Genomic DNA, 26,365 nt, shown 5'->3' with positions numbered 1-26,365 from the left:
TCAGTCGTCACCTCTCTGTGTATCTGTCAATTCAAAAAGATAAGACATTTCAGCCAAAAGTGACATTTTCATTAAATTTTTAGGTGAATGCCGCAGACACCCAGTGGACGCCGCAACAGAAGATGATGTCGATGCATCAGTAGCAAAGAGGCAAACGCAAGTGAAAAAAAGGTTTAGGGAATGAACCAAATCTCCACATAGAAACCCAATACAGACACTTTTTCCTAGTTTGTTTATCGTTTTAAATTTTAAAGATTTTCTATGCATAGAAATGTGTTGCCGGAAATTTCTTTCCCCATTGCGTGTAAACTTGATTTCTCACATTCGCCTTTGTAAAGGCCCTTGCCCTTGAAGCTTTTGCGCCGCCTAAACGCCGAAGATTAAGAAGGGTTAGGGTAACTCTGAATAGAAAGCTGCTGTTTGGAGCCATCTATTGTCGGAAAATATGTAAAGGAGTCCCTAAGTTAACGATAAACAACCACTTCGATCGCGTGAATCATAGGTCAATGCAAAATTGAGCCCTTTTCCTACCCCAGCCCTGAATCCTTAGTAAATGTATAATCTGAAACTACTTAGCAACTTGCCCCCTCAGACTCTCCGATACACTTCTTTTCGAGCGGTGTTCAAATGCCCATCTACGTCGAGAGCATTCCCCGTCATTGTTACATTGTTTATGTTCTCCTTTTAGGTTCGGCCTTGTCAATTGCCACCCTCAACAAATTAAGAGAGTATTTTGAGATGAAGCTTTAGAAATTGTCTATTGAATTTCTTTTGTTTGAAGTGAGAATCTTTTGAATTGTTGGTTTTTAGGAAAGATAATTTTTACTCGCTCATCCAAAAGGTTAAAGTAAACGTCGTTTTGTGGAATGGTAGCATGGATTGAGATAAATATTGCTTATTTTCTGTGTATTTTTCCTGTTTTGCGTTTAAAAGATATTTGATATTCCAGCCGGCCCGGCCCTCACCTCTTAGTGTTTTCACAAAGAGAGGGTTTTGTCTGAAATTGAATGGCCAGTGTTTCAGCTAGAAGTTGCATTATTGGCGAAACCATAAACAGTATCAAATTTTAGTTTCCACCATTAGGTGCGGGAGGTTGCGGCCGTCCTTGTGGTATTTCGTTTTGTCGAATAGGACCGATTTAAGCAAAGTTATTTGACTTTTTCTTGGCTGAGAGCAAGGGGGATTCAGGTTTACATAAAGGCGTTCAGAAAAAACAATAGGCTTGTGATTCCCCGAGTTTCTGAAGACTTGGGTTTTTAGCGATTTACACAAAAAGTATCACAGTTACAAGTTTTTCAGTGCATTCATGAGATGGGCCGTTCGATGCTCGATTTTTTGAGCTATTTCCCGTAATTTTGGGACCTGTTTATGCTGAGTTATTGAGGATTTAGTGATTAAAACACGCAAAAAACGGTTTTTTGCAGTTTAAAAATCGAAAACAGCCGATAAAAATTCTGCGAGCCGTTCAAGATATCGCTGATTTTTTGCTCGATTTTTTGAGCTATTGCTTGTCTTGTTTGAAGCTTGCGTTACTGAATTAACTCGATTTTTCCGAAAAGTGCACTTTTCAAATTTTCTCAAATTTGCATCGCAGCGACCGATCGAGCTCAAACCGGTAACTGCGGCGGCGGTCAGAACTTTTCCTTGAAAAACGGTGTTTAATTGGAATTTAAAAACAGGAAAAGTCTGTGAACGGGTAAAAGAGCTTCCTGGATTCGATTTAAATGCATTTAAAGTTGCATTTCATGATTTTTTAAAGTTTCGATACATTTGCCCCAATGTTGCTAGCCGCCCGTCGCCCGATCGGCTTGTTCGGTCAAGAAACTCTCAAAACTGTCTGATTTTCACAGCTCTTTGGGAATTTCCATTTCTTTTGTTCTAATCATTAGATCCTCAATAACTCGGCAAAGACAGGTCCTAAAATTACGGGAAACGGCTCACAAAATGGAGCATCAAACGGTCCATCTCATGGATGCGCTCAAAAACTTGTAATTGTGATACTTTTTGTTTAAATCGCTAAAAACCCAAGTCTTTAGAAACTTGGGGAATCAGAAGCCTATTGTTTTTTCTGAACGCCTTTATGCAAACCTGAATCCCCCTTGCTCTCAACCAAGAGAAAGTCGAATAACTTTGCAAAAATCGATCCCATTCGACAAAAGGAAACGTAAAACGGTGTTTAATTGGAATTTAAAAACAGGAAAAGTCTATGAACGGTGAAAAGAGCTTCCTGGATTCGATTTAAATGCATTTAAAGTTGCATTTCATGATTTTTTAAAGTTTCGATACATTTGCCCCAATGTTGCTAGCCGCCCGTCGCCCGATCGGATTGTTCGGTCAAGAAACTCTCAAAACTGTCTGATTTTCACAGCTCTTTGGGAATTTCCATTTCTTTTGTTCTAATCATTAGATCCTCAATAACTCGGCAAAGACAGGTCCTAAAATTACGGGAAACGGCTCACAAAATGGAGCATCAAACGGTCCATCTCATGGATGCACTCAAAAACTTGTAACTGTGATACTTTTTGTGTAAATCGCTAAAAACCCAAGTCTTTAGAAACAGGGGAATCAGAAGCCTATTGATTTTTCTGAACGCCTTTATGTAAACCTGAACCCCCCTTGCTCTCAGCCAAGAAAAAGTCGAATAACTTTGCTTAAATCGGTCCTATTCGTCAAAAGGAAACGAAAAACGGTGTTTAATTGGGGCAAATGTATCGAAACTTTAAAAAATCATGAAATGCAACTTTAAATGCATTTAAATCGAATCCAGGAAGCTCTTTTACCCGTTCACAGACTTTCCTGTTTTTAAGTGTCAATTAAACACCGTTTTTCAAGAAAAAGTCTGACCGCCGCCGCAGTTACCGGTTTGAGCTTGATCGGTAGCTGCGATGCAAATTTGAGAAAATTTGAAAAGTGCACTTTTCGGAAAAATCGAGTTAATTCAGTAACGCAAGCTTCAAACAAGACAAGCAATATCTCAAAAAATCGAGCAAAAAATCAGCGATATTTTCGTTGCTTCACAGAATTTTTATCGGCTGTTTTAGATTTTTAAACTGCAAAAAACCGTTTTTTGCGTGTTTTAATCACTAAATCCTCAATAACTCAGCATAAACAGGTCCCAAAATTACGGGAAATAGCTCAAAAAATCGAGCATCGAACGGCCCATCTCATGAATTTGCTAAAAAACTTGTAACTGTGATACTTTTTGTGTAAATCGCTAAAAACCCAAGTCTTCAGAAACTCGGGGAATCACAAGCCTATTGTTTTTTCTGAACGCCTTTATGTAAACCTGAATCCCCCTTGCTCTCAGCCAAGAAAAAGTCAAATAACTTTGCTTAAATCGGTCCTATTCGACAAAACGAAATACCACAAGGACGGCCGCAACCTCCCGCACCTAATGGTAGAAACTAAAATTTGATACTGTTTATGGTTTCGCCAATAATGCAACTTCTAGCTGAAACACTGGCCATTCAATTTCAGACAAAAGCCTCTCTTTGTGAAAACACTGAGAGGTGAGGGCCGGGCCGGCTGGAATATCAAATATCTTTTAAACGCAAAACAGGAAAAATACACAGAAAATAAGCAATGTTTATCTCAATCCATGCTACCATTCCACAAAAGGACGTTTACTTTAACCTTTTGGATGAGCGAGTATCAATTATCTTTCCTAAAAACCAACAATTCAAAAGATTCTCACTTCAAACAAAAGAAATTCAATAGACAATTTCTAAAGCTTCATCTCAAAATACTCTCTTAACTTGTTGAGGGTGGCAATTGACAAGGCCGAACCTAAAAGGAGAACATAAACAATGTATCAATGATGGGGAATGCTCCCGATGGAGATGGGCATCTTTTCGCTGTAGTTAGACGACACTTGTCGTTCACTATTTAAAAGGGAGAGTTTGAGAGGGCAATAAGGGTGCTAAGTAGCTTCAGAATATACATTTACTAAGGATGCAGGGTTGTAAGTAGGAAAGGGGTTCAATATTTCTAGGGGCGTCGCGACTGAAGGGTGTCACACCTCCTCAATAGCATCTGGATAGGAAATTTCAGGTAAAGTCCGCCCAGTGGAAGCAACGCTTTAGGAATTTCAGAGACCGTCATGCTTAAGATCAATAAAGGAATAAGCAAAGGTAGTTGCTCCTTTGGTTAAATATGATTTTTCTTGATATGAAGGAAGGTAAACAAACTAATGATTTGAAGATTTCTTGTTGGCACAAAATTTAATAATCCATGCCCTCTTTAGGTAAAATTGTGCCATGTGTCCATTTCCCCTAAAGTTCCTCGGTAGAAGCGTCAACTGCAATTCATAATGAGCTCCAGGTTTTTTGTAACATTCAAAAGGCATGCTAGGTTGGAAAGAGGGATCTTAATTGACAACCAGTGCTGCTTGTTACCTGGCTTCAGAGGTAACTGACAACATGGAATTTTTCAAACCACGGGGAAATTTTACCAGTTGTTTTTATCTGCTGCTCAATTTGTTTGTAAAAATAAAAGAATTTTTTATAGGATTAAGAGGATTGCTTTAGTAAAATTTGGTAAAAAAATGTATTTTCCAGGGAACTGGAAGCATCAAAAATCGAAAATTTTCTAGTCCCTCGGCGGCAACCATGGTGCGGGTTCGGGTAGGTATATCCTTGCCCGTCCCGATATACAGATTTGACAAAACTATTATAAAAGTCTGTTATAATCACTTAAAATTGAAAATTGCGAATTATATGCCACACCGTTAGATTGACAAAAAGTATTGCAGAGGTTTGCTTCAGCATGTTAAGAATTTCAGGTAATTGTTTAATAATCAGGTAAATTTGTTGTCCACACCTCCCCCCCCCCCAGCAAGGCTTGCCTCGCGATTGCCCTGGATATTGCATCGACCTATGTTCCACGCGATCGAAGAGGGTGTGTTTATGGTTAACTTAGAGACTTCTTTGTACATTTCCCGACAATAGATGGCTCCAAATTGCAGCTTTCCGTTCAGAGTTACCCTACTTAATTTTGAGCAGTTAGGCCGAACAATTTCGGTAGTTGGGCGGCACATAAGCGGCACATTAAGGGCGAGGGGGGCATTCCATTCAGGAGCTAAAGGCGACTGGACATGTTACAAAGAGATGTTACAAGGCCGAGCGTGAGAAATCAAGTTTACATGCCATACGGAATAGAATTTTCTGCAACGTTCTTGTGGCTGCAAAATCTTTAAACGATCACAAACAAGGAAAGTGTCTGTATTGGATTTCTGTATAGAGACTTGGTTCATGTGGTAAACCTTTCCTTCATGTGCGTTTGCCTCTTTCTACTGATGCATCGACATCATCTTTTATTGCGGTGTCCACTGGGTGTCTGCGACAGCGAACATTTCTCCTAGAAAATTTAATGAAAATGTAACTTTTAGCTGAAATGTCTTATCCCTTAAAATTAAAAGCTACACAGAGAGGTGCCGTCGTACATGGTTCTAAAGGGTGACTGTGTTGTTGGTTTCTTTGAGGTGCTTACCCCTTACAGCATTCCATTGCCTCAAAAGAAGGAAGCCCTCTTACGAAACCTAGGTTCAAGGCGGCTGAGTCCCCTTCAAAGGCGCCCCTCCAAGCACATACTTCTTCCATTGAATATTCCAAGAGCTTTGGAACAAATTTCAAGCATTTTTTGTTCTGAACTTGATGTTATGAAGACCATGGTTTGTTTTAAACAGCGGAGCTTGCAGAGACTGCTTGCTTTTTGTGTCTTAAGCAAAACTAAGTTCGCAAACCTTAGTAAAAGCTTTTCGCGGTCAAAATTGGTAACTTCAATAAAAAGCTTAGAAGTCATTTGGAAGTTTTTCTAGTGATATCTCAATGGTCTTTCTGTTATTAAAGGTTTATTTGATGCATAAGTTTTGATGTAGCATTTGAAAACTGTGTCGGGAATTGAGCACTTTGGTGGATCGAGAATGACCTAAAAGGAGTATTGGCGCGTGATTGGCTATTTGGTTTCACCTCTCTAGTGATTTTCGATCCAAAACGTTGTTTTCGGTTTTCTGTGCAGTCTTGATATTAGCCATTGTCATTTGATCATTTTAATTGGTTGTATATATAATTATTAAGAGCTTAGAAGTCAGTTTCTCTAATGATACCTCAATGGTCTTACTGCGATGAAAGGTTTATTTGATGCATCAGTTTTGATGCCCGGAATTGAGCACTTTGGTGGAACGAAAATGACCTTAAAGGAGTATGGGCGCGTGATTGGCAGTTTGGTTGTGCGGGATTAGAGTTGTGTCTGTTGTATTCCACAGAGGCATAATTTTGTAGCGTTCTCGCGCAATCTCCCGAACCCATTGTCCTGTGGATATACCTTTGTTTGAAGGTGGTGAACAGGGAGCAGCCTCAGTGAAATAAATTACATAAATATTTGGAGTTTCAAGATAAACATCTCGGGGTGCTTTTTCTATTACACAAAAAGGGACATGGAAGAGGGCAGGGCCACTTACCAAAAAAAAGCAACTCGCAGGCTTGAGAATTTGGAATATTCTCTAGGAACGTTTAATAACCCACCCAGAAAAGCTTATATTGTGGTGACAAAAATACATGCAAAAATTGACTGAAATCATGAAATCTTTGAATTAATACCCTGCAAATATATATTTTTAATCAACTGCCTATTGCATTTTTGTCATCTGAGGGTATAAAGGCACAAAAACCCTGGAAAACTAGATGAAAATAGCAATCAACCAATAATAAGAGACAACAACGATTAATGACTAGGATTAAATTATGAATTTTGTCAACCAAAGCCGACAAAAATAAAAAAAAAAATCAATACGCAAGCAAGTAGAAGTTAATAAAGATTTTGGAGAAACTTTTTGATACGCTCCAACAGGATGCTATAGAAAAAAATTTAATGACAATTTAATTTGAACAAAAAAAGAGTTTTTTAAGAAAATCTGAAGCAAAAAAACCTACAGTAAGGTAGCAATAAAAAACAATACGCCAGGTGGATAATTAAAGAAGGAATTTACAAAATCTCTAAAGCAAAGCTCCCTACAGCAACGTAGCAATAAAATTTAAAAGGCAACAGATAAAAACAGCCATGGATTTTAGAGAAACTCTAAAGCAAAGCTCCCTACAGCAACGGAGCAATAAAATTTGAAAGGCAACAGATAAAAACAGCCATGGATTTTAGAGAAACTCTAAAGCAAAGCTCCTTACAGCAACGGAGCAATAAATTTGAAAGGCAACAAAATAAAAACAGCCATGGATTTTAGAGAAACTCTAAAGCAAAGCTCCTTACAGCAATGTAGCCATCAAAATTGAAAGTAAACAAAATAAAAACAGCCATGGATTTTAGAGAAACTCTAAAGCAAAGCTCCCTACAGCAACGGAGCAATAAAATTTGAAAGGCAACAAAATAAAAACAGCCATGGATTTTAGAGAAACTCTAAAGCAAAGCTCCCTACAGCAACGTAGCAATAAAATTGAAAGGCAACAAAATAAAAACAGCCATGGATTTTTTGAGAAACTCTAAAGCAAAGCTCCTTACAGCAACGTAGCAATAAAAATTGAAAGGCAACAAAATAAAAACAGCCATGGATTTTAGAGAAACTCTAAAGCAAAGCTCCTTACAGCAATGTAGCCATCAAAATTAAAAGTCAACAAAAAAACAACCATGGATTTTAGAAAAACTCTAAAGCAAAGCTCCTTACAGCAATAAAACCATCAAAATTGAAAGTCAAGAAAAAAACAACCATCGATTTTAGAGAAACTTTAAAGCAAAGCTCCCTACAGCAACGGAGCAATAAAATTTGAAAGGCAACAAATAAAAACAGCCATGGATTTTAGAGAAACTCTAAACCAAAGCTCCCTACAGCAACGTAGCAATAAAAATTGAAAGGCAACAAAATAAAAACAGCCATGGATTTTTTGAGAAACTCTAAAGCAAAGCTCCTTACAACAACGTAGCAATAAAAATTGAAAGGCAACAAAATAAAAACAGCCATGGATTTTAGAGAAACTCTAAAGCAAAGCTCCTTACAGCAATGTAGCCATCAAAATTAAAAGTCAACAAAAAAACAACCATGGATTTTAGAAAAACTCTAAAGCAAAGCTCCTTACAGCAATAAAACCATCAAAATTGAAAGTCAAGAAAAAAACAACCATCGATTTTAGAGAAACTTTAAAGCAAAGCTCCCTACAGCAACGGAGCAATAAAATTTGAAAGGCAACAAATAAAAACAGCCATGGATTTTAGAGAAACTCTAAAGCAAAGCTCCCTACAGCAACGTAGCAATAAAAATTGAAAGGCAACAAATAAAAACAGCCATGGATTTTAGAGAAACTCTAAGCAAAGTTCCCTACAGCAACGTAGCAATAAAATTTGAAAGGCAACAAAATAAAAACAGCCATGGATTTTAGAGAAACTCTAAAGCAAAGCTCCCTACAGCAACGTAGCAATAACAATTGAAAGGAAACAAATAAAAACAGCCATGGATTTTAGAGAAACTCTAAAGCAAAGCTCCCTACAGCAACGTAGCAATAAAAATTGAAAGGCAACAGATAAAAACAGCCATGGATTTTAGAGAAACTCTAAGCAAAGCTCCCTACAGCAACGTAGCAATAAAATTTGAAAGGCAACAAATAAAAACAGCCATGGATTTTAGAGAAACTCTAAATCAAAGCTCCCTACAGCAACGTAGCAATAAAAATTGAAAGGCAACAGATAAAAACAGCCATGGATTTTAGAGAAACTCTAAGCAAAGCTCCCTACAGCAACGTAGCAATAAAATTTGAAAGGAAACAAATAAAAACAGCCATGGATTTTAGAGAAACTCTAAACCAAAGCTCCCTACAGCAACGTAGCAATAAAATTTGAAAGGCAACAAAATAAAAACAGCCATGGATTTTAGAGAAACTCTAAAGCAAAGCTCCCTACAGCAACGTAGCAATAAAAATTGAAAGGCAACAGATAAAAACAGCCATGGATTTTAGAGAAACTCTAAGCAAAGCTCCCTACAGCAACGTAGCAATAAAATTTGAAAGGAAACAAATAAAAACAGCCATGGATTTTAGAGAAACTCTAAAACAAAGCTCCCTACAGCAACGTAGCAATAAAATTTGAAAGGCAACAAATAAAAACAGCCATGGATTTTAGAGAAACTCTAAAGAAAAGCTCCCTACAGCAACGTAGCAATAAAAATTGAAAGGCAACAGATAAAAACAGCCATGGATTTTAGAGAAACTCTAAGCAAAGCTCCCTACAGCAACGTAGCAATAAAATTTGAAAGGAAACAAATAAAAACAGCCATGGATTTTAGAGAAACTCTAAACCAAAGCTCCCTACAGCAACGTAGCAATAAAATTTGAAAGGCAACAAAATAAAAACAGCCATGGATTTTAGAGAAACTCTAAAGCAAAGCTCCCTACAGCAACGTAGCAATAAAAATTGAAAGGCAACAAATAAAAACAGCCATGGATTTTAGAGAAACTCTAAAGCAAAGCTCCCTACAGCAACGTAGCAATAAAAATTGAAAGGCAACAGATAAAAACAGCAATGGATTTTAGAGAAACTCTAAAGCAAAGCTCCCTACAGCAACGTAGCAATAAAATTTGAAAGGAAACAAATAAAAACAGCCATGGATTTTAGAGAAACTCTAAAGCAAAGCTCCCTACAGCAACGTAGCAATAAAAATTGAAAGGCAACAGATAAAAACAGCCATGGATTTTAGAGAAACTCTAAAGCAAAGCTCCCTACAGCAACGTAGCAATAAAATTTGAAAGGAAACAAATAAAAACAGCCATGGATTTTAGAGAAACTCTAAGCAAAGCTCCCTACAGCAACGTAGCAATAAAATTTGAAAGGAAACAAATAAAAACAGCCAAGGATTTTAGAGAAACTCTAAACCAAAGCTCCCTACAGCAACGTAGCAATAAAATTTGAAAGGCAACAAAATAAAAACAGCCATGGATTTTAGAGAAACTCTAAAGCAAAGCTCCCTACAGCAACGTAGCAATAAAAATTGAAAGGCAACAGATAAAAACAGCCATGGATTTTAGAGAAACTCTAAGCAAAGCTCCCTACAGCAACGTAGCAATAAAATTTGAAAGGAAACAAATAAAAACAGCCATGGATTTTAGAGAAACTCTAAACCAAAGCTCCCTACAGCAACGTAGCAATAAAATTTGAAAGGCAACAAATAAAAACAGCCATGGATTTTAGAGAAACTCTAAAGCAAAGCTCCCTACAGCAACGTAGCAATAAAATTTGAAAGGAAACAAATAAAAACAGCCATGGATTTTAGAGAAACTCTAAACCAAAGCTCCCTACAGCAACGTAGCAATAAAAATTGAAAGGCAACAAATAAAAACAGCCATGGATTTTAGAGAAACTCTAAAGCAAAGCTCCCTACAGCAACGTAGCAATAAAATTTGAAAGGAAACAAATAAAAACAGCCATGGATTTTAGAGAAACTCTAAACAAAAGCTCCCTACAGCAACGTAGCAATAAAAATTGAAAGGCAACAAATAAAAACAGCCATGGATTTTAGAGAAACTCTAAAGCAAAGTTCCCTACAGCAACGTAGCAATAAAATTTGAAAGGCAACAAAATAAAAACAGCCATGGATTTTAGAGAAACTCTAAAGCAAAGCTCCCTACAGCAACGTAGCAATAACAATTGAAAGGAAACAAATAAAAACAGCCATGGATTTTAGAGAAACTCTAAAGCAAAGCTCCCTACAGCAACGTAGCAATAAAAATTGAAAGGCAACAGATAAAAACAGCCATGGATTTTAGAGAAACTCTAAGCAAAGCTCCCTACAGCAACGTAGCAATAAAATTTGAAAGGCAACAAATAAAAACAGCCATGGATTTTAGAGAAACTCTAAATCAAAGCTCCCTACAGCAACGTAGCAATAAAAATTGAAAGGCAACAGATAAAAACAGCCATGGATTTTAGAGAAACTCTAAGCAAAGCTCCCTACAGCAACGTAGCAATAAAATTTGAAAGGAAACAAATAAAAACAGCCATGGATTTTAGAGAAACTCTAAACCAAAGCTCCCTACAGCAACGTAGCAATAAAATTTGAAAGGCAACAAAATAAAAACAGCCATGGATTTTAGAGAAACTCTAAAGCAAAGCTCCCTACAGCAACGTAGCAATAAAAATTGAAAGGCAACAGATAAAAACAGCCATGGATTTTAGAGAAACTCTAAGCAAAGCTCCCTACAGCAACGTAGCAATAAAATTTGAAAGGAAACAAATAAAAACAGCCATGGATTTTAGAGAAACTCTAAAACAAAGCTCCCTACAGCAACGTAGCAATAAAATTTGAAAGGCAACAAATAAAAACAGCCATGGATTTTAGAGAAACTCTAAAGAAAAGCTCCCTACAGCAACGTAGCAATAAAAATTGAAAGGCAACAGATAAAAACAGCCATGGATTTTAGAGAAACTCTAAGCAAAGCTCCCTACAGCAACGTAGCAATAAAATTTGAAAGGAAACAAATAAAAACAGCCATGGATTTTAGAGAAACTCTAAACCAAAGCTCCCTACAGCAACGTAGCAATAAAATTTGAAAGGCAACAAAATAAAAACAGCCATGGATTTTAGAGAAACTCTAAAGCAAAGCTCCCTACAGCAACGTAGCAATAAAAATTGAAAGGCAACAAATAAAAACAGCCATGGATTTTAGAGAAACTCTAAAGCAAAGCTCCCTACAGCAACGTAGCAATAAAAATTGAAAGGCAACAGATAAAAACAGCAATGGATTTTAGAGAAACTCTAAAGCAAAGCTCCCTACAGCAACGTAGCAATAAAATTTGAAAGGAAACAAATAAAAACAGCCATGGATTTTAGAGAAACTCTAAAGCAAAGCTCCCTACAGCAACGTAGCAATAAAAATTGAAAGGCAACAGATAAAAACAGCCATGGATTTTAGAGAAACTCTAAAGCAAAGCTCCCTACAGCAACGTAGCAATAAAATTTGAAAGGAAACAAATAAAAACAGCCATGGATTTTAGAGAAACTCTAAGCAAAGCTCCCTACAGCAACGTAGCAATAAAATTTGAAAGGAAACAAATAAAAACAGCCAAGGATTTTAGAGAAACTCTAAACCAAAGCTCCCTACAGCAACGTAGCAATAAAATTTGAAAGGCAACAAAATAAAAACAGCCATGGATTTTAGAGAAACTCTAAAGCAAAGCTCCCTACAGCAACGTAGCAATAAAAATTGAAAGGCAACAGATAAAAACAGCCATGGATTTTAGAGAAACTCTAAGCAAAGCTCCCTACAGCAACGTAGCAATAAAATTTGAAAGGAAACAAATAAAAACAGCCATGGATTTTAGAGAAACTCTAAACCAAAGCTCCCTACAGCAACGTAGCAATAAAATTTGAAAGGCAACAAATAAAAACAGCCATGGATTTTAGAGAAACTCTAAAGCAAAGCTCCCTACAGCAACGTAGCAATAAAATTTGAAAGGAAACAAATAAAAACAGCCATGGATTTTAGAGAAACTCTAAACCAAAGCTCCCTACAGCAACGTAGCAATAAAAATTGAAAGGCAACAAATAAAAACAGCCATGGATTTTAGAGAAACTCTAAAGCAAAGCTCCCTACAGCAACGTAGCAATAAAATTTGAAAGGAAACAAATAAAAACAGCCATGGATTTTAGAGAAACTCTAAACAAAAGCTCCCTACAGCAACGTAGCAATAAAAATTGAAAGGCAACAAATAAAAACAGCCATGGATTTTAGAGAAACTCTAAAGCAAAGCTCCCTACAACAACGTAGCAATAAAATTTGAAAGGAAACAAATAAAAACAGCCATGGATTTTAGAGAAACTCTAAAGCAAAGTTCCCTACAGCAACGTAGCAATAAAATTTGAAAGGAAACAAATAAAAACAGCCATGGATTTTAGAGAAACTCTAAAGCAAAGCTCCCTACAACAACGTAGCAATAAAAATTGAAAGGCAACAAATAAAAACAGCCATGGATTTTAGAGAAACTCTAAAGCAAAGCTCCCTACAGCAACGTAGCAATAAAAATTGAAAGGCAGCAAATAAAAACAGCCATGGATTTTAGAGAAACTCTAAAGCAAAGCTCCCTACAGCAACGTAGCAATAAAATTTGAAAGGAAACAAATAAAAACAGCCATGGATTTTAGAGAAACTCTAAAGCAAAGCTCCCTACAGCAACGTAGCAATAAAAATTGAAAGGCAACAAATAAAAACAGCCATGGATTTTAGAGAAACTCTAAAGCAAAGCTCCCTACAGCAACGTAGCAATAAAATTTGAAAGGAAACAAATAAAAACAGCCATGGATTTTAGAGAAACTCTAAAGCAAAGCTCCCTACAGCAACGTAGCAATAAAAATTGAAAGGCAACAAATAAAAACAGCCATGGATTTTAGAGAAACTCTAAAGCAAAGCTCCCTACAGCAACGTAGCAATAAAAATTGAAAGGCAACAGATAAAAACAGCCATGGATTTTAGAGAAACTCTAAAGCAAAGCTCCCTACAGCAACGTAGCAAAAAAATTTGAAAGGAAACAAATAAAAACAGCCATGGATTTTAGAGAAACTCTAAAGCAAAGCTCCCTACAGCAACGTAGCAATAAAATTTGAAAGGAAACAAATAAAAACAGCCATGGATTTTAGAGAAACTCTAAAGCAAAGCTCCCTACAGCAACGTAGCAATAAAAATTGAAAGGCAATAGATAAAAACAGCCATGGATTTTAGAGAAACTCTAACGCAAAGCTCCCTACAGCAACGTAGCAATAAAATTTGAAAGGAAACAAATAAAAACAGCCATGGATTTTAGAGAAACTCTAAACCAAAGCTCCCTACAGCAACGTAGCAATAAAAATTGAAAGGCAACAGATAAAAACAGCAATGGATTTTAGAGAAACTCTAAAGCAAAGCTCCCTACAGCAACGTAGCAATAAAATTTGAAAGGAAACAAATAAAAACAGCCATGGATTTTAGAGAAACTCTAAAGCAAAGCTCCCTACAGCAACGTAGCAATAAAATTTGAAAGGCAACAAATAAAAACAGCCATGGATTTTAGAGAAACTCTAAACCAAAGCTCCCTACAGCAACGTAGCAATAAAATTTGAAAGGCAACAAAATAAAAACAGCCATGGATTTTAGAGAAACTCTAAAGCAAAGCTCCCTACAGCAACGTAGCAATAAAATTTGAAAGGCAACAAAATAAAAACAGCCATGGATTTTAGAGAAACTCTAAAGCAAAGCTCCCTACAGCAACGTAGCAATAAAAATTGAAAGGCAACAGATAAAAACAGCCATGGATTTTAGAGAAACTCTAAGCAAAGCTCCCTACAGCAACGTAGCAATAAAATTTGAAAGGAAACAAATAAAAACAGCCATGGATTTTAGAGAAACTCTAAAGCAAAGCTCCCTACAGCAACGTAGCAATAAAAATTGAAAGGCAACAAATAAAAACAGCCATGGATTTTAGAGAAACTCTAAAGCAAAGCTCCTTACAGCAATGTAGCCATCAAAATTGAAAGTCAACAAAATAAAAACAGCCATGGATTTTAGAGAAACTCTAAAGCAAAGCTCCCTACAGCAACGGAGCAATAAAATTTGAAAGGCAACAAATAAAAACAGCCATGGATTTTAGAGAAACTCTAAAGCAAAGCTCCCTACAGCAACGTAGCAATAAAAATTGAAAGGCAACAAATAAAAACAGGCATGGATTTTAGAGAAACTCTAAAGCAAAGCTCCCTACAGCAACGTAGCAATAAAATTTGAAAGGAAACAAATAAAAACAGCCATGGATTTTAGAGAAACTCTAAAGCAAAGCTCCCTACAGCAACGTAGCAATAAAAATTGAAAGGCAACAAATAAAAACAGCCATGGATTTTAGAGAAACTCTAAAGCAAAGCTCCCTACAGCAACGTAGCAATAAAAATTGAAAGGCAACAGATAAAAACAGCCATGGATTTTAGAGAAACTCTAAAGCAAAGCTCCCTACAGCAACGTAGCAAAAAAATTTGAAAGGAAACAAATAAAAACAGCCATGGATTTTAGAGAAACTCTAAAGCAAAGCTCCCTACAGCAACGTAGCAATAAAATTTGAAAGGAAACAAATAAAAACAGCCATGGATTTTAGAGAAACTCTAAAGCAAAGCTCCCTACAGCAACGTAGCAATAAAAATTGAAAGGCAATAGATAAAAACAGCCATGGATTTTAGAGAAACTCTAACGCAAAGCTCCCTACAGCAACGTAGCAATAAAATTTGAAAGGAAACAAATAAAAACAGCCATGGATTTTAGAGAAACTCTAAACCAAAGCTCCCTACAGCAACGTAGCAATAAAAATTGAAAGGCAACAGATAAAAACAGCAATGGATTTTAGAGAAACTCTAAAGCAAAGCTCCCTACAGCAACGTAGCAATAAAATTTGAAAGGAAACAAATAAAAACAGCCATGGATTTTAGAGAAACTCTAAAGCAAAGCTCCCTACAGCAAGGTAGCAATAAAATTTGAAAGGCAACAAATAAAAACAGCCATGGATTTTAGAGAAACTCTAAACCAAAGCTCCCTACAGCAACGTAGCAATAAAATTTGAAAGGCAACAAAATAAAAACAGCCATGGATTTTAGAGAAACTCTAAAGCAAAGCTCCCTACAGCAACGTAGCAATAAAATTTGAAAGGCAACAAAATAAAAACAGCCATGGATTTTAGAGAAACTCTAAAGCAAAGCTCCCTACAGCAACGTAGCAATAAAAATTGAAAGGCAACAGATAAAAACAGCCATGGATTTTAGAGAAACTCTAAGCAAAGCTCCCTACAGCAACGTAGCAATAAAATTTGAAAGGAAACAAATAAAAACAGCCATGGATTTTAGAGAAACTCTAAAGCAAAGCTCCCTACAGCAACGTAGCAATAAAAATTGAAAGGCAACAAATAAAAACAGCCATGGATTTTAGAGAAACTCTAAAGCAAAGCTCCTTACAGCAATGTAGCCATCAAAATTGAAAGTCAACAAAATAAAAACAGCCATGGATTTTAGAGAAACTCTAAAGCAAAGCTCCCTACAGCAACGGAGCAATAAAATTTGAAAGGCAACAGATAAAAACAGCCATGGATGTTAGAGAAACTCTAAAGCAAAGCTCCTTACAGCAATGTAGCCATCAAAATTGAAAGTCAACAAAATAAAAACAGCCATGGATTTTAGCGAAACTCTAAAGCAAAGATCCCTACAGCAACGGAGCAATAAAATTTGAAAGGAAACAAATAAAAACAGCCATGGATTTTAGAGAAACTCTAAACCAAAGCTCCCTACAGCAACGTAGCAATAAAATTTGAAAGGCAACAAATAAAAACAGCCATGGATTTTAGAGAAACTCTAAAGCAAAGCTCCCTACAGCAACGTAGCAATAAAAATTGAAAGGCAACAAATAAAAACAGCCATGGATTTTAGAGAAACTCTAAAGCAAAGCTCCCTACAGCAACGTAGCAATAAAATTTGAAAGGAAACAAATAAAAACAGCCATGGATTTTAGAGAAACTCTAAAGCAAAGCTCCCTACAGCAACGTAGCAATAAAAATTGAAAGGCAACAGATAAAAACAGCCATGGATTTTAGAGAAACTCTAAGCAAAGCTCCCTACAGCAACGTAGCAATAAAATTTGAAAGGAAACAAATAAAAACAGCCAGGGATTTTAGAGAAACTCTAAACCAAAGCTTCCTACAGCAACGAAGCAATAAAATTTGAAAGGCAACAAATAAAAACAGCCATGGATTTTAGAGAAACTCTAAGCAAAGCTCCCTACAGCAACGTAGCAATAAAATTTGAAAGGAAACAAATAAAAACAGCCATGGATTTTAGAGAAACTCTAAACCAAAGCTCCCTACAGCAACGTAGCAATAAAATTTGAAAGGCAACAAAATAAAAACAGCCATGGATTTTAGAGAAACTCTAAAGCAAAGCTCCCTACAGCAACGTAGCAATAAAAATTGAAAGGCAACAGATAAAAACAGCAATGGATTTTAGAGAAACTCTAAAGCAAAGCTCCCTACAGCAACGTAGCAATAAAATTTGAAAGGAAACAAATAAAAACAGCCATGGATTTTAGAGAAACTCTAAAGCAAAGCTCCCTACAGCAACGTAGCAATAAAAATTGAAAGGCAACAGATAAAAACAGCCATGGATTTTAGAGAAACTCTAAAGCAAAGCTCCCTACAGCAACGTAGCAATAAAATTTGAAAGGAAACAAATAAAAACAGCCATGGATTTTAGAGAAACTCTAAAGCAAAGCTCCCTACAGCAACGTAGCAATAAAAATTGAAAGGCAACAAAAAAAACAGCCATGGATTTTAGAGAAACTCTAAAGCAAAGCTCCCTACAGCAACGTAGCAATAAAATTTGAAAGGAAACAAATAAAAACAGCCATGGATTTTAGAGAAACTCTAAAGCAAAGCTCCCTACAGCAACGTAGCAATAAAATTTGAAAGGCAACAGATAAAAACAGCCATGGATTTTAGAGAAACTCTAAAGCAAAGCTCCCTACAGCAACGTAGCAATAAAATTTGAAAGGAAACAAATAAAAACAGCCATGGATTTTAGAGAAACTCTAAAGCAAAGCTCCCTACAGCAACGTAGCAATAAAAATTGAAAGGCAACAAATAAAAACAGCCATGGATTTTAGAGAAACTCTAAGCAAAGCTCCCTACAGCAACGTAGCAATAAAATTTGAAAGGCAACAAATAAAAACAGCCATGGATTTTAGAGAAACTCTAAACCAAAGCTCCCTACAGCAACGTAGCAATAAAATTTGAAAGGCAACAAAATAAAAACAGCCATGGATTTTAGAGAAACTCTAAAGCAAAGCTCCCTACAGCAACGTAGCAATAAAATTTGAAAGGCAACAAAATAAAAACAGCCATGGATTTTAGAGAAACTCTAAAGCAAAGCTCCCTACAGCAACGTAGCAATAAAAATTGAAAGGCAACAGATAAAAACAGCAATGGATTTTAGAGAAACTCTAAAGCAAAGCTCCCTACAGCAACGTAGCAATAAAATTTGAAAGGAAACAAATAAAAACAGCCATGGATTTTAGAGAAACTCTAAAGCAAAGCTCCCTACAGCAACGTAGCAATAAAAATTGAAAGGCAACAGATAAAAACAGCCATGGATTTTAGAGAAACTCTAAAGCAAAGCTCCCTACAGCAACGTAGCAATAAAATTTGAAAGGAAACAAATAAAAACAGCCATGGATTTTAGAGAAACTCTAAGCAAAGCTCCCTACAGCAACGTAGCAATAAAATTTGAAAGGAAACAAATAAAAACAGCCAAGGATTTTAGAGAAACTCTAAACCAAAGCTCCCTACAGCAACGTAGCAATAAAATTTGAAAGGCAACAAAATAAAAACAGCCATGGATTTTAGAGAAACTCTAAAGCAAAGCTCCCTACAGCAATGTAGCCATCAAAATTGAAAGTCAACAAAATAAAAACAGCCATGGATTTTAGCGAAACTCTAAAGCAAAGATTCCTACAGCAACGGAGCAATAAAATTTGAAAGGCAACAGATAAAAACAGCCATGGATTTTAGAGAAACTCTAAGCAAAGCTCCCTACAGCAATGTAGCCATCAAAATTAAAAGTCAACAAAAAAACAACCATGGATTTTAGAGAAACTCTAAAGCAAAGCTCCCTACAGCAACGTAGCAATAAAAATTGAAAGGCAACAAATAAAAACAACCATCGATTTTAGAGAAACTTTAAAGCAAAGCTCCCTACAGCAACGTAGCAATAAAAATTGAAAGGCAACAAATAAAAACAGCCATGGATTTTTTGAGAAACTCTAAACCAAAGCTCCCTACAGCAACGGAGCAATAAAATTTGAAAGGCAACAAATAAAAACAGCCATGGATTTTAGAGAAACTCTAAACCAAAGCTCCCTACAGCAACGTAGCAATAAAAATTGAAAGGCAACAGATAAAAACAGCCATGGATTTTAGAGAAACTCTAAGCAAAGCTCCCTACAGCAACGTAGCAATAAAATTTGAAAGGAAACAAATAAAAACAGCCATGGATTTTAGAGAAACTCTAAAGCAAAGCTCCCTACAGCAACGTAGCAATAAAAATTGAAAGGCAACAAATAAAAACAGCCATGGATTTTAGAGAAACTCTAAAGCAAAGCTCCTTACAGCAATGTAGCCATCAAAATTGAAAGTCAACAAAATAAAAACAGCCATGGATTTTAGAGAAACTCTAAAGCAAAGCTCCCTACAGCAACGGAGCAATAAAATTTGAAAGGCAACAGATAAAAACAGCCATGGATGTTAGAGAAACTCTAAAGCAAAGCTCCTTACAGCAATGTAGCCATCAAAATTGAAAGTCAACAAAATAAAAACAGCCATGGATTTTAGCGAAACTCTAAAGCAAAGATCCCTACAGCAACGGAGCAATAAAATTTGAAAGGCAACAGATAAAAACAGCCATGGATTTTAGAGAAACTCTAAGCAAAGCTCCCTACAGCAATGTAGCCATCAAAATTAAAAGTCAACAAAAAAACAACCATGGATTTTAGAGAAACTCTAAAGCAAAGCTCCCTACAGCAACGTAGCAATAAAAATTGAAAGGCAACAAAAAAAAACAACCATCGATTTTAGAGAAACTTTAAAGCAAAGCTCCCTACAGCAACGGAGCAATAAAATTTGAAAGGCAACAAATAAAAACAGCCATGGATTTTAGAGAAACTCTAAAGCAAAGCTCCCTACAGCAACGGAGCAATAAAATTTGAAAGGCAACAGATAAAAACAGCCATGGATGTTAGAGAAACTCTAAAGCAAAGCTCCTTACAGCAATGTAGCCATCAAAATTGAAAGTCAACAAAATAAAAACAGCCATGGATTTTAGCGAAACTCTAAAGCAAAGATCCCTACAGCAACGGAGCAATAAAATTTGAAAGGCAACAGATAAAAACAGCCATGGATTTTAGAGAAACTCTAAGCAAAGCTCCCTAGAGCAACGGAGCAATAAAATTTGAAAGGCAACAGATAAAAACAGCCATGGATTTTAGAGAAACTCTAAGCAAAGCTCCCTACAGCAACGGAGCAATAAAATTTGAAAGGCAGTAAAAAAAGAAAAAGAAGGATTTTATAGAAACTCTAAAGCAAAGCTACAAAAAGCAACGTAGCAATAAAAATTGAAAGGCAGTAAAAAAAGAAAAAGAAGGATTTTATAGAAACTCTAAGCAAAGCTACAAAAAGCAACGTAGCAATAAAAATTGAAAGGCAGTAAAAAAAGAAAAAGAAGGATTTTATAGAAACTCTAAGCAAAGCTACAAAAAGCAACGTAGCAATAAAAATTGAAAGGCAGTAAAAAAAGAAAAAGAAGGATTTTAGAGAAACTCTAAGCAAAGCTACAAAAAGCAACGTAGCAATAAAAATTGAAAGGCAGTAAAAAAAGAAAAAGAAGGATTTTATAGAAACTCTAAAGCAAAGCTACAAAAAGCAACGTAGCAATAAAAATTGAAAGGCAGTAAAAAAAGAAAAAGAAGGATTTTATAGAAACTCTAAGCAAAGCTACAAAAAGCAACGTAGCAATAAAAATTGAAAGGCAGTAAAAAAAGAAAAAGAAGGATTTTATAGAAACTCTAAGCAAAGCTACAAAAAGCAACGTAGCAATAAAAATTGAAAGGCAGTAAAAAAAGAAAAAGAAGGATTTTAGAGAAACTCTAAAGCAAAGCTACAAAAAGCAACGTAGCAATAAAAATTGAAAGGCAGTAAAAAAAGAAAAAGAAGGATTTTATAGAAACTCTAAGCAAAGCTACAAAAAGCAACGTAGCAATAAAAATTGAAAGGCAGTAAAAAAAGAAAAAGAAGGATTTTATAGAAACTCTAAAGCAAAGCTACAAAAAGCAACGTAGCAATAAAAATTGAAAGGCAGTAAAAAAAGAAAAAGAAGGATTTTATAGAAACTCTAAGCAAAGCTACAAAAAGCAACGTAGCAATAAAAATTGAAAGGCAGTAAAAAAAGAAAAAGAAGGATTTTAGAGAAACTCTAAAGCAAAGCTACAAAAAGCAACGTAGCAATAAAAATTGAAAGGCAGTAAAAAAAGAAAAAGAAGGATTTTAGAGAAACTCTAAGCAAAGCTACAAAAAGCAACGTAGCAATAAAAATTGAAAGGCAGTAAAAAAAGAAAAAGAAGGATTTTATAGAAACTCTAAAGCAAAGCTACAAAAAGCAACGTAGCAATAAAAATTGAAAGGCAGTAAAAAAAGAAAAAGAAGGATTTTATAGAAACTCTAAGCAAAGCTACAAAAAGCAACGTAGCAATAAAAATTGAAAGGCAGTAAAAAAAGAAAAAGAAGGATTTTAGAGAAACTCTAAAGCAAAGCTACAAAAAGCAACGTAGCAATAAAAATTGAAAGGCAGTAAAAAAAGAAAAAGAAGGATTTTATAGAAACTCTAAGCAAAGCTACAAAAAGCAACGTAGCAATAAAAATTGAAAGGCAGTAAAAAAAGAAAAAGAAGGATTTTAGAGAAACTCTAAAGCAAAGCTACAAAAAGCAACGTAGCAATAAAAATTGAAAGGCAGTAAAAAAAGAAAAAGAAGGATTTTATAGAAACTCTAAGCAAAGCTACAAAAAGCAACGTAGCAATAAAAATTGAAAGGCAGTAAAAAAAGAAAAAGAAGGATTTTATAGAAACTCTAAAGCAAAGCTACAAAAAGCAACGTAGCAATAAAAATTTAAAGGCAGTAAAAAAAGAAAAAGAAGGATTTTAGAGAAACTCTAAAGCAAAGCTACAAAAAGCAACGTAGCAATAAAAATTTAAAGGCAGTAAAAAAAGAAAAAGAAGGATTTTAGAGAAACTCTAAAGCAAAGCTACAAAAAGCAACGTAGCAATAAAAATTGAAAGGCAGTAAAATAAAGAGAAAAAAGGATTTTGGAGAAACTCTAAAGCAAAGCTACAAAAAGCAACGTAGCAATAAAAATTGAAAGGCAGTAAAAAAAGAAAAAGAAGGATTTTAGAGAAACTCTAAAGCAAAGCTACAAAAAGCAACGTAGCAATAAAAATTTAAAGGCAGTAAAAAAAGAAAAAGAAAGATTTTAGAGAAACTCTAAAGCAAAGCTACAAAAAGCAACGTAGCAATAAAAATTGAAAGGCAGTAAAAAAAGAAAAAGAAGGATTTTAGAGAAACTCTAAAGCAAAGCTACAAAAAGCAACGTAGCAATAAAAATTTAAAGGCAGTAAAAAAAGAAAAAGAAGGATTTTAGAGAAACTCTAAAGCAAAGCTACAAAAAGCAACGTAGCAATAAAAATTGAAAGGCAGTAAAAAAAGAAAAAGAAGGATTTTAGAGAAACTCTAAAGCAAAGCTACAAAAAGCAACGTAGCAATAAAAATTGAAAGACAGTAAAAAAAGAAAAAGAAGGATTTTAGAGAAACTCTAAAGCAAAGCTACAAAAAGCAACGTAGCAATAAAAATTGAAAGGCAGTAAAAAAAGAAAAAGAAAGATTTTAGAGAAACTCTAAAGCAAAGCTACAAAAAGCAACGTAGCAATAAAAATTGAAAGGCAGTAAAAAAAGAAAAAGAAGGATTTTAGAGAAACTCTAAAGCAAAGCTACAAAAAGCAACGTAGCAATAAAAATTGAAAGGCAGTAAAAAAAGAAAAAGAAAGATTTTAGAGAAACTCTAAAGCAAAGCTACAAAAAGCAACGTAGCAATAAAAATTGAAAGGCAGTAAAAAAAGAAAAAGAAGGATTTTAGAGAAACTCTAAAGCAAAGCTACAAAAAGCAACGTAGCAATAAAAATTTAAAGGCAGTAAAAAAAGAAAAAGAAGGATTTTAGAGAAACTCTAAAGCAAAGCTACAAAAAGCAACGTAGCAATAAAAATTGAAAGGCAGTAAAAAAAGAAAAAGAAGGATTTTAGAGAAACTCTAAAGCAAAGCTACAAAAAGCAACGTAGCAATAAAAATTGAAAGGCAGTAAAAAAAGAAAAAGAAGGATTTTAGAGAAACTCTAAAGCAAAGCTACAAAAAGCAACGTAGCAATAAAAATTGAAAGGCAGTAAAAAAAGAAAAAGAAAGATTTTAGAGAAACTCTAAAGCAAAGCTACAAAAAGCAACGTAGCAATAAAAATTGAAAGGCAGTAAAAAAAGAAAAAGAAGGATTTTAGAGAAACTCTAAAGCAAAGCTACAAAAAGCAACGTAGCAATAAAAATTGAAAGGCAGTAAAAAAAGAAAAAGAAAGATTTTAGAGAAACTCTAAAGCAAAGCTACAAAAAGCAACGTAGCAATAAAAATTGAAAGGCAGTAAAAAAAGAAAAAGAAGGATTTTAGAGAAACTCTAAAGCAAAGCTACAAAAAGCAACGTAGCAATAAAAATTTAAAGGCAGTAAAAAAAGAAAAAGAAGGATTTTAGAGAAACTCTAAAGCAAAGCTACAAAAAGCAACGTAGCAATAAAAATTGAAAGGCAGTAAAAAAAGAAAAAGAAGGATTTTAGAGAAACTCTAAAGCAAAGCTACAAAAAGCAACGTAGCAATAAAAATTGAAAGGCAGTAAAAAAAGAAAAAGAAGGATTTTAGAGAAACTCTAAAGCAAAGCTACAAAAAGCAACGTAGCAATAAAAATTTAAAGGCAGTAAAAAAAGAAAAAGAAGGATTTTAGAGAAACTCTAAAGCAAAGCTACAAAAAGCAACGTAGCAATAAAAATTTAAAATCAGTAAAAAAAGAAAAAGAAGGATTTTAGAGAAACTCTCAAGCAAAGCTACAAAAAGCAACGTAGCAATAAAAATTGAAAGGCAGTAAAAAAAGAAAAAGAAGGATTTTAGAGAAACTCTAAAGCAAAGCTACAAAAAGCAACGTAGCAATAAGAATTGACAGGCAGTAAAAAAAGAAAAAGAAGGATTTTATAGAAACTCTAAAGCAAAGCTACAAAAAGCAACGTAGCAATAAAAATTGAAAGGCAGTAAAAAAAGAAAAAGAAGGATTTTAGAGAAACTCTAAAGCAAAGCTCCCTACAGCAACGTAGCAATAAAAATTGAAAGGCAACAAAATAAAAACAGCCATTGATTTTAGAGAAACTCTAAAGCAAAGCTCCCTACAGCAACGTAGCAATAAAAATTGAAAGGCAACAGATAAAAACAGCCATGGATTTTAGAGAAACTCTAAGCAAAGCTACAAAAAGCAACGTAGCAATAAGAATTGACAGGCAGTAAAAAAAGAAAAAGAAGGATTTTAGAGAAACTCTAAAGCAAAGCTACAAAAAGCAACGTAGCAATAAAAATTGAAAGGCAGTAAAAAAAGAAAAAGAAGGATTTTAGAGAAACTCTAAAGCAAAGCTACAAAAAGCAACGTAGCAATAAAAATTGAAAGGCAGTAAAAAAAGAAAAAGAAGGATTTTAGAGAAACTCTAAAGCAAAGCTACAAAAAGCAACGTAGCAATAAAAATTGAAAGGCAGTAAAAAAAGAAAAAGAAGGATTTTAGAGAAACTCTAAAGCAAAGCTACAAAAAGCAACGTAGCAATAAAAATTTAAAGGCAGTAAAAAAAGAAAAAGAAGGATTTTAGAGAAACTCTCAAGCAAAGCTACAAAAAGCAACGTAGCAATAAAAATTGAAAGGCAGTAAAAAAAGAAAAAGAAGGATTTTAGAGAAACTCTAAGCAAAGCTACAAAAAGCAACGTAGCAATAAAAATTGAAAGGCAGTAAAAAAAGAAAAAGAAGGATTTTAGAGAAACTCTAAAGCAAAGCTACAAAAAGCAACGTAGCAATAAAAATTGAAAGGCAGTAAAAAAAGAAAAAGAAGGATTTTATAGAAACTCTAAGCAAAGCTACAAAAAGCAACGTAGCAATAAAAATTGAAAGGCAGTAAAAAAAGAAAAAGAAGGATTTTTGAGAAACTCTAAAGCAAAGCTACAAAAAGCAACGTAGCAATAAAAATTGAAAGGCAGTAAAAAAAGAAAAAGAAGGATTTTATAGAAACTCTAAGCAAAGCTACAAAAAGCAACGTAGCAATAAAAATTGAAAGGCAGTAAAAAAAGAAAAAGAAGGATTTTAGAGAAACTCTAAAGCAAAGCTACAAAAAGCAACGTAGCAATAAAAATTGAAAGGCAGTAAAAAAAGAAAAAGAAGGATTTTATAGAAACTCTAAGCAAAGCTACAAAAAGCAACGTAGCAATAAAAATTGAAAGGCAGTAAAAAAAGAAAAAGAAGGATTTTAGAGAAACTCTAAAGCAAAGCTACAAAAAGCAACGTAGCAATAAAAATTGAAAGGCAGTAAAAAAAGAAAACGAAAGATTTTAGAGAAACTCTAAAGCAAAGCTACAAAAAGCAACGTAGCAATAAAAATTGAAAGGCAGTAAAAAAAGTGAAAGAAAGATTTTAGAGAAATTCGAAACAAAGCTGCCTACAGGACCGTAGCAATAAAAATTGAAAGGCAGTAAAAAAATAAAAGGAAGGATTTTAGAGAAACTCTAAAGCAAAGCTACAAAAAGCAACGTAGCAATAAAAACTGAAAGGCAGTGAAATAAAGAGAAAGAAGGCATTTAGAGAAACTGTAAAGCAAAGCTCCCTACAGAAACGTAACAATAAAAATTGAAAGGCAGTAAAAAAAGAGAAAGAAAGATTTTAGAGAAATTCGAAACAAAGCTGCCTACAGGACCGTAGCAATAAAAATTGAAAGGCAGTAAAAAAATAAAAGGAAGGATTTTAGAGAAACTTTCAAGCAAAGCTACAAAAAGCAACGTAGCAATAAAAACTGAAAGGCAGTAAAAAAAGAGAAAGAAAAATTATAGAGAAACTCTCAAGCAAAACTCCCTACTGCAACGTAGCAATAAAAATTGAAAGGCAGTAAAAAAAGAGAAGAAGGCATTTAGAGAAACTCTTAAGCAAAGCTCCATATTGCAATGTAGCAATAAAAATTGACAGCGATGAAATAAAGAGAACTAAGGATTTTAGAGAAACTGTAAAGCAAAGCTCCCTACAGAAACGTAACAATAAAAATTGAAAGGCAGTAAAAAAAGAGAAAGAAGGCATTTAGAGAAAATCTTAAGCAAAGCTCCCTACAGCAACGTAGCAATAAAAATTGTCAGGCAATAAAATAAAGAGAACTAAGGATTTTAGAGAAACTCGAAAGCAAAGCTAGTGATAGTAAGTGATAAACGAGAGTTAAAACGCAAGGAAATAAAAATAAAAGTGGTTTTTAGAGAAGCTTTTTAAAAGAGCTACCAGCAGTAAGTTAGAAATGAAAATTCACGCGGAAGGAAACAAAAATGTAGAAGGTTTTTAGAGAATTATTTTTACAAAGCTAACAACAGAAAGAAACTTTTTATCAAAAGTAACGTATAGTAAGTCATGAATAGAATTTAATTCTCAAGGAAAAAATATATTTTGAAATATAATGGTAATTTGAAAAAAA

The 26,365-nt window shown here is 34.6% G+C and overlaps 1 protein-coding gene and 1 long non-coding RNA gene across 3 annotated transcripts in view; one reads left to right on the top strand and one right to left on the bottom strand.

Moving 5' to 3' along the window:
• The window catches only part of LOC135692366 (uncharacterized), a 60,756-nt gene extending 60,591 nt beyond the window's left edge, over positions 1-165 (top strand). The window contains exon 4 of the long non-coding RNA XR_016145121.1: positions 84-165. This is a non-coding gene — a long non-coding RNA (uncharacterized LOC135692366). The remainder of the gene's footprint in view (positions 1-83) is intronic.
• A 3,135-nt stretch (positions 166-3,300) lies between these two features.
• LOC135696566 (uncharacterized) overlaps positions 3,301-26,365 on the bottom strand; it is a 173,096-nt gene continuing 150,031 nt past the window's right edge. The window contains exon 8 of one of the 2 annotated variants that reach the window (XM_089114300.1): positions 3,301-5,355. The gene's annotated coding sequence lies outside the window, so the exon portion shown is untranslated. The remainder of the gene's footprint in view (positions 5,356-26,365) is intronic. The other variant, XM_089114301.1, reaches the window with a different exon arrangement.

Source organism: Rhopilema esculentum, chromosome 20, assembly GCF_057945365.1.
Source record: "Rhopilema esculentum isolate cy_ngs chromosome 20, ASM5794536v1, whole genome shotgun sequence".
In the NCBI taxonomy this organism is placed as follows: domain Eukaryota; kingdom Metazoa; phylum Cnidaria; class Scyphozoa; order Rhizostomeae; family Rhizostomatidae; genus Rhopilema; species Rhopilema esculentum.
The sequence above is the reverse complement of the archived record's forward strand: the minus strand, read 5'-3'. Positions and strand labels throughout refer to the sequence as shown.